Genomic DNA, 8244 nt, shown 5'->3' with positions numbered 1-8244 from the left:
GCTCTGTGCAGGGATTTTTACAGGGACCTCATTTAAATGTCACAGTGGTTCTATAGTATGACTCTGTCACTATGAATTTTCTAAGCAGTTAAGTGAGTACCTCAAAGGCCACACAACTGGCAAGTAGGATTCCAATCTGGTGTTAAGTGAAAAATGCGGTACAAAAAAAATAAATTAAATAAAATAAAGATAAAAGGTCACATAGCTGGAATGTGGCCTTGAATTTACCTTATTCTTAAAGCTATCCTAATTCCATTGTACTCCAATGCAATATTTCCCAAACTTGTCTGATAAGACTCCTCAGGGTGAGTGCTTATTATGAAAACTCTGGGCCTGGGTCTGATCCTGCTGCAGACCTCATAAACCAGAATCTTTTACACAAGGGTACGGGAATTCACCCTAGGTGAATCTGACCTGGCAAGTTTTATAAATACTGCTGGTATGCCTTAATTTCTTCTTAACTTAGTAATTTTTTTAAATGTTTATTTATTTAGGATAGTCACAGAGAGAGAGAGAGGGAGGCAGAGACACAGGCAGAGGGAGAAGCAGGCTCCATGCACCGGGAGCCCGACGTGGGATTCGATCCCGGGTCTCCAGGATCACGCCCTGGGCCAAAGGCAGGCGCCAAACCGCTGCGCCACCCAGGGATCCCCTTAACTTAGTAATTCTTGGCAAGATGCATGCAAAAAAAAAAGTTTTTCTCTTTTTAATAAACTTTTTATTTGGGGATAATTTTAGATACTCATCTAAGTTGCAAAGATAATGAAGAAAGAGCCCATCTACCCTCTCCCATCCATTTCCACCTCACATGTAGATCTTACAAAACCGTGGTCCTTTTGTCAAAATGAAGAAATGAACACTGACAAGTTGCTATTAACTGTGTTAGAAATCACTTGTCCTGGACGTGATGATGTAGAAGGAAAAGGAAGGATAGGCCAGCCCGTAGTTTCTTTTTCTCTCCTTATTCCTCAGTAAGCTGAAGGCAGACAGTGTTGGTAGAAGGTGCGTGATCACGAAGCAAGTGGAGTTTAGCTCTTTGCGGCATCTATCACAAGAATGAAGACCATTCTCAGCAGTCAGACTGCCAACATTCCAGAAAATGTCATCACTCCGAAGGGACCCACTGTTATTTGAAGAGCCCCAAAGGGACTTCAATCGCATCGATGTAGAATTCAGTCTCCTTGGAAAGAAAAAGAAGAGGCTACTAGCTGACACATGGTGGGAACTAGAAAAGAACTGGCTCTTGTCCACACTATCTGTAGTCATGTGGGGAACATGATCAAGGCTGTTACCCTGGGCTTCCGTTACAAGATGAGGTTGGTATGTGCTCACTTCCCCATCAACATTGTTCTTCAGGAGAACGATTCTCTTGTTGAAATCCAAAATTTCTTGGGTGAAAAATACATCCTCAGTGTTCAGGTGAGACCAGGTATTACTTGTTCAGTATCTCAAGCCCAGAAAGAGGAGTTAGTTCTTGAAGGAAATGACATTGAACTTGTATCCCAACTCAGTTGCTTTGATTCAGAAAGCCAGGACAGTTAAAAACAAGTATATCAGAAAATTTTGGGGTGGTATCTATGTTTCTGAAAAAGGAATAGTTCAGCAGGCTAATGAAGAAAATATAATCTGTCCAGCTACAGAAATAACAAGATGCTAGATGACTTTTCAGACTTATTTGTGATATTTTAAAGATGCAATAAAAGCTGTATTGATTTGAGGCTTTTTCTTAAACCAATAATAATTAAAAAAAAAAAAAAAAAAAGAAGCAGCAAGTTGAGTTTATTTCCCGCAGGATTTAAACTGTTCTGGTAAGAACAAAATACATATGCATGTATGAGCTATGAAATGCAAATTGTATAATTTTGGTGATTTCATGGATGAGTTAAATGCACGTCTATTTGCCTTTAAAATTGGCATTGCAAAATTCCTACTAACAGTTTATTTATTTTTTTACACTTTCAGATTCAGATTTTATTTTTTTAATTTTTTAATAATAAATTTATTTTTCATTGGTGTTCAATTTGCCAACATACAGAATAACACCCAGTGCTCATCCCGTCAAGTGCCCCCCTCAGTGCCTGTCACCCATTCACCCCCACCCCCCGCCCTCCTCCCCTTCCACCACCCCTAGTTCGTTTCCCAGAGTTAGGAGTCTTTATGTTCTGTCTCCCTTTCTGATATTTCCCACACATTTCTTCTCCCTTCCCTTATATTCCCTTTCACTATTATTTATATTCCCCAAAAGAATGAGAACATAATAATGTTTGTCCTTCTCCTATTGACTTACTTCACTCAGCCTACTAACAGTTTAAAATTTTGTTTTCTTTACTTGGCATGGCATTAAATAGCAAATAAAAAATATCATAACTAGTTCAGGTAGAGACTGGAGCAGAAGGAAAAAACTCTATTTTAGTTTCACATTGCACTTTTCCCCTATTTTTTGAACCAGGGGCTCCACATTTTCCTTTTGCACTAGGTCCCACAAATTATGTAGTCAGTCCAGCTGATCCCAGTCTAGAGCAATTGTCTTGACTTAATGAAGCCTCTGATGGTGGTGATCGTGGCACACAGACAGATAAGTGGAAAGATGTATCAGGGGAAGGGGACTTTCTACCTTCCTAGGCAATTACAGCAATGGAGGGGGCTTGTTCTCTTGCATTAACCAACCCAGATGGCTATAGGCACCTCAGGATGATTCCTGATATTTTTGCACTGCGAGATACGGCCTGGGGCAGTGGAATTCCTGTTGGACATTCCCAGTGGCCATGTGTTTTTTGATGCAGAAAGTGTAATGGCAAATGCCACACCAAGACACTTGACCTGCCCCAGGCATGTGGCTTTTGCATATACCACTCTATATTGTACTGCTTAATTATTTCTGTGCTCCAGTGGGCAGTTTTCCTTTTTTTAGTTTGAGTATTAAATCAAAGAGGTATCCCTCTGCATCTCCAAAACTTGCTAACTCATTAAACACAGAATGGGGTATTTCTGTGAAAAGACAGCACAGTGGGTTTGGGAAGGCAACTTTAATTTATATCTGAAAACAAATTAACCTAATGGAGCAGAACAAATACAAACGGCTGTACAACCAACCTGCACCAGGAAACAAAACATGGCTCTTCGGCTAATTATAGGACACAATGGCACTCTCTTCCATTCTGAAGTTTTTGATGCAAGGTGCCTTTTAGGACAATGTGTCTCTTTTGAAATAAGAAAGATTTCCAGCTGGTGGTGTGAGGCCTATCTTTCTCTGTGGAGCAGGGCCATTGCTGCTGGGACACATGGACAGAGATGCCAGCCACAAGAATGAGGAGCAACCCTTCATGTGCCAAGGTGGCAACTACTGGCAGCCCTGGGTGTGGGCTTGTCCTTCTTGTTCTGGTCACACCTGAGTCACCCAGTGATAAGACATGTGATCAAACACCGAGCTTACTTAGTAGGTGGTCAACTCAAACATCTGCCCAGAGCCCTTCTATCTGCAGAAATCAGAAGGGGGTGTGATGGGCGGTGGGTCCTCTCCCACCTCCTCCCCAGCCAGCCTCCCTAGGCAGTGTCTCACAATCTCCAACCTCCAGTTCTTCTCTATACCTCTTGTTCTCATACTCCATCTTCATTTGTCTTCTTCACTGTCTTCTCCTTCCTCTGTACCAGTGCGATTCCTGCCAAGGTGAGGACTTTCTCTGTCTTGGTCATTGCCGTTTCCTGGTCCCTTACACGTTGCCCAGTACACACTAGGTGCTGGGTAATTATTGGTTGAATAAATTGTCAAGCAGAACTGTCAAGCCTACTTCTCCATATGCCACATCCCCAACCCCCTGCACCCCTACCCTATGCTCCAGCCGCCTAAAGATCTGTGGAGATCTGCAGCACACATCCACAAATTATCATGTGCGGTTCCTCCCTCTTGCAATAGCATTTCCCCTTTATACCTGTGCTCAGCTCTTCTTTTTCCTTCTGCCTCCCACTGGGGCCTCAACAGCTCCATAATGTCTTCCCATGGTGCACACTTATTGCTGAACCATGCTGAATGAATGGAGCTTTCTTAGTTTGTATCCTCCCCGAGAAACACTAAGCAACTCCAGGACTGGAAGGTGCCATCTGTGTCTTTTTTTTCCCCTTGCACTGGTGCTTTAGATGTTCGACATGAATACACAAACGACATGTCCTTAGACACGTGGCAAGGATCAGGCTAGTGGCCAGATATCCTGGTCTTCCATCCGTGGTACTTCATTTGTCATTCCCATCAGAGAATGCCTTTGAGAAGACATTCTCCACAACTTCCCCCAAACCCAGTGTGGTTTCTGCACTTCCACACACTTCAGCTTACGGATGCCCATTCTTTCTTCCCCAAACAAATTCTTTCCTTAATTTATCATTGTCCTAATTTTGTATATTAATTGCAATATCATCTGCTTGATTAATTCTCACAAAGTGTTAGAGCACACAGAGATTTGAGGCATGAAGATTTTGTTGGAATTCATAGATGTTTGGAAGTTACTTAAACCAAAGGAATACATCCTGGGCACATTTGGAAGTCTTTTGGTGTCTGTTCCATGAATACATTTTCCTTTTCATGAAAAGTTTCAAACACACATAAAAATAGACGGACCAGTACAATAGTAGGAATAATACAAGCCTCATAGATTCATCACTCAGATTAACAATTATCAACGATTCGCAACATTTCCTTTTCCTTTTTTATTCTTTGTTGAATTATTTGAAAGCATATCCAGACAGCATATCATTTTATCCTGCTTCAAAATGCCTCCTTTTTTTTTTTAACATAACCACCCCTAACAAATTAACAATAATTCCTTAGAAATGTAATAAAATGTTCACGGAGATATTTGGAGGGAGGGGGTCTAGCTTCTCCGTACTCTCTAACTATAACAGAACAGAAGTCATCCCTACTAGAGAAGGGTATGTGTATCCATTTTACCTTCTTACAAATTTTAGATGGAAGTGTGAAATGTCTCATACTTTTTGTCCTGGATGAGTGGGGCTACATTAGAACTATCTTAATCGTCTAGAATTTTCTCCTCTAAGGGTCTCAATAGATGCTGGCTTTGGAGAGCTGCATCCTCTCCGTGGCCCATCCGCAGGCCATGCTTACACCATCCAGGCCCTCTGAGGGCTGGCACTTGCGCTCACCACCTGTGGAGGTATCTATACCATGGCTAAGGTCACCCTTAGATGATCAGGTGTTTCCATTTTCTGCCCTCCTGTTTGGGCCTGAGGTTTCATAAGCATAGTGACGAGGTAACAATAAGGAGAAGGTATTCAGATTCGTTAAGTGAATTTTACTCCAGTTTAAACTTTCAGAATCCCCATGTCCCCTACAGCATCCACAGGCCCGAGGAGAGGGAACTAAAGAGACCTCAGGACGTGAACCGCCTGGCGGAGCCTTTCTCGCCTCACAAGGAAGCACTTGACCACTTGACCGAGGGCACGGGCCCCCCCAGATGATCCTCTTGCTGCTCCCAAGCGCCAGCACTCCTGGTGCCCATCGCTGCTCGCACACTCCCGGATTTGGCAGGACCCAGTTCCTCCTCCTCCCACCCGCCTTCCTCCCACCCACCCCTCAAGCTCATTTCCCTTCCTTCTAGAGCACAGCTTGTTTTCCCTCGTTGCTAAGCAGCCTGGGGCACCCTGGCAGTGCTGGCTGCTGCCTGTCCACTCCCGCCCTCTTCTGATTATTCAGATTAACCCCATGTGGCTGGCCCTAGATGAAAAGCCTGGGGCGGTGTGACAGTCCCAAGAATCACATCAGGGAGTCGGTAACAATCTACACTTTGCATTTCCTAGCACAAGGTCCTTTCTGGGGGCAAGGAAGTGTCATGGCCCAGGGCTCTGTGGCCACACACCCCCGACTTTGTATTTTTTTTTTTAAGATTTTATTTATTTATTCATGAGACACAGAGAAAGAGGCAGAGACACAGGCAGAGGGAGAAGCAGGCTCCATGCAGGGAGCCCGACGTGGGACTCGATCCCAGGTCTCCAGGATCAGGCCCTGGGCTGAAGGCAGTGCTAAACCGCTGAGTCCCTGGGCTGCCCACACCCCCGACTTTGAGTTCTGGTTCCACCACTTAGTAATGGAGTGACTTCATAGGCAAGCTACTTGCTCTTTCCAGCTAAATCTTGGTTTTCCCACCTGTGAAAGGGAATGATACCATAACGGTTTCTGCATTCGCTGGCTCTGAAGTTTGAATTCCTCAGTGTGTCGAGTGCTCGGTATAGGGCCTACTATGTAGTGAGAGCTCAGGATACCTTAGCCGATACTGGTGCTATTTGCACAGCAGTACCGTGTCCATCATCTGCTTTCACCACAGTATTAGTTACCTAGTAAAGGTAACCATTAATACTTCTTTTTTGGGTGTGGAAAACACAGGCCCAGAGAGGTAAAGCAACTTCCTCAAAGGCAAACAGCAAAACCAGCGTTGGAGTTAGATTTGTTGTGAGTTTTCCCTCCTTTGTCACTGGGCCCCACATGTATTTAAGTCTTTTTTTTTTTTCTTTTGAAGATTTCATTTATTTATTTGAGAGGAGAGAGAGCATGAGTGGGATGGGAAGGGGCAGAGGGAGGAGCAGGCTCCCCGCTGAGCAGGGAGCCCAATGCAGGGCTGGATCCCAGAACCCTGACATCATGACCTGGGCTGAAGGCAGATGCTTAACAGACTGATCCACCCAGGTGCCCCCAGACACGTCTAAGTCTTAAGATTGATCCCACCCAGATCTTTCTTTGGGAAAAGGAATTTACTTGGAAGCAATCAACCCCATGGGTTTTGTTTCCCACTTTGAAACAGTATATTTGATCAATACATTAAATCATCCCCAAGATGAAAATATGCGTGCACCCCTTTCCATGTCTGGTATAATGAGAATGAATGAATAATTTGGACTTTAGGCCAAATCAGAGCATGAGGACTGGAAAGGAAAACTTAGCCTTGAAGTACATGGTGTTGAATCCACCTGCCATCCATGGAAGCACCAGGGCTTAGGGAAGCCAGGCTTCATAAAAGAAAAGGAAGGAAGAGTACATCACACTTGTGTTGTCAGACTAATGTTAAGTCTTTTCTCTTAGCCCCTAATGATCCTAATTAGGCTACCTCCACTTGTTAGAATGAGCTAATCCATGGAGGTTCCAAGGGGACAGAGGCTCAGATTTGATGCCTGAAACTCCTACTTCCTTTAGCTGTGTTTTGTAGCCCTAGGCTGCACTTGACCCCGGCCTGGTCCTGGTCTCTCAGGGGACCTAGTGAGGGCAGCCGCGCCATGCCTTTCAACTCTTTTGGAGGATCAGCTTCAAGACTCTGCAACACTAAGTGGCATTTGAGTACCACCTTTACAATTTCTATTATATCCTGGACCATCATGTCAATATTTTCTTTAAATGTACTCCTTTTATAATTAAAAACAATTTTAAATCCTTGTATTAGTCAGGATAGGATGGGCTTTGTTGCATTAATAAACCCTAATGTCTTAATGGCTTAACATAGCAAAGGTTTATTTTTTATTTATGTGAAATCCAATGTGAGTCTGATGACTTTCCAGGGCAGCTTTTCTTGGAGATGATTCTTAGATGATGGCCCTTAGGTCCAGGGTCCCTCTGTTTTATTATTTTTTTTTATTTTTTATTTTTTTAATTTATGATAGTCACACAGAGAGAGAGAGAGAGAGGCAAAGACATAGGCAGAGGGAGAAGCAGGCTCCATGCACCGGGAGCCCGACGTGGGATTCGATCCCGGGTCTCCAGGATCGTGCCCTGGGCCAAGGGCAGGCGCCAAACCGCTGCGCCACCCAGGGATCCCCGGTCCCTCTGTTTTATAATGCCACCACCTCCAGGTGTGGTGGGGAAATTCGGGACATGTTACCCTACGATGTGCTGCTTTGGCATGTTGATTATTTTGAGTTGAAGGCGCTTGATAAACAGCCAAGGCAGAGAGGAGAGAGGCTTATTCTGAATTCTCCTTATTTGCCTAAATACAGAGGTTCCAAAAGGACCCAACTGTCCTAACCATCTTTCCTGAGAGTTCCATCAACCAGGGAGGATTGAGTCTAATCACAGAGGAGGAACCTCGGTGCCAACACCACACCCAGACAAACCGGGTCATGAACGATCACACCTCCCATCTGTTCTTCTAAGGGTCCATTCATCTTTCCTAAGAATCATTTACTCTCTCCTGAGTTGCCCTTTACCCACTTCCCCTGTGTAGATGACATATAAGTTCTCGGATCCCACTGGAT

At 44.1% G+C, this 8244-nt stretch overlaps 1 pseudogene; it reads left to right on the top strand.

Moving 5' to 3' along the window:
* The first annotated feature begins 1056 nt into the window (after positions 1 to 1056).
* Positions 1057 to 1657, top strand: LOC100684099 (annotated as a pseudogene).
* The last annotated feature ends 6587 nt before the right edge of the window (positions 1658 to 8244 follow it).

The sequence above is a fragment of the Canis lupus genome, chromosome 14, assembly GCF_011100685.1.
Source record: "Canis lupus familiaris isolate Mischka breed German Shepherd chromosome 14, alternate assembly UU_Cfam_GSD_1.0, whole genome shotgun sequence".
NCBI classification, from domain to species: Eukaryota; Metazoa; Chordata; class Mammalia; order Carnivora; family Canidae; genus Canis; species Canis lupus.
Note: the sequence above shows the minus strand (reverse complement) of the source record. Positions and strands in the feature narration are given on the sequence as shown.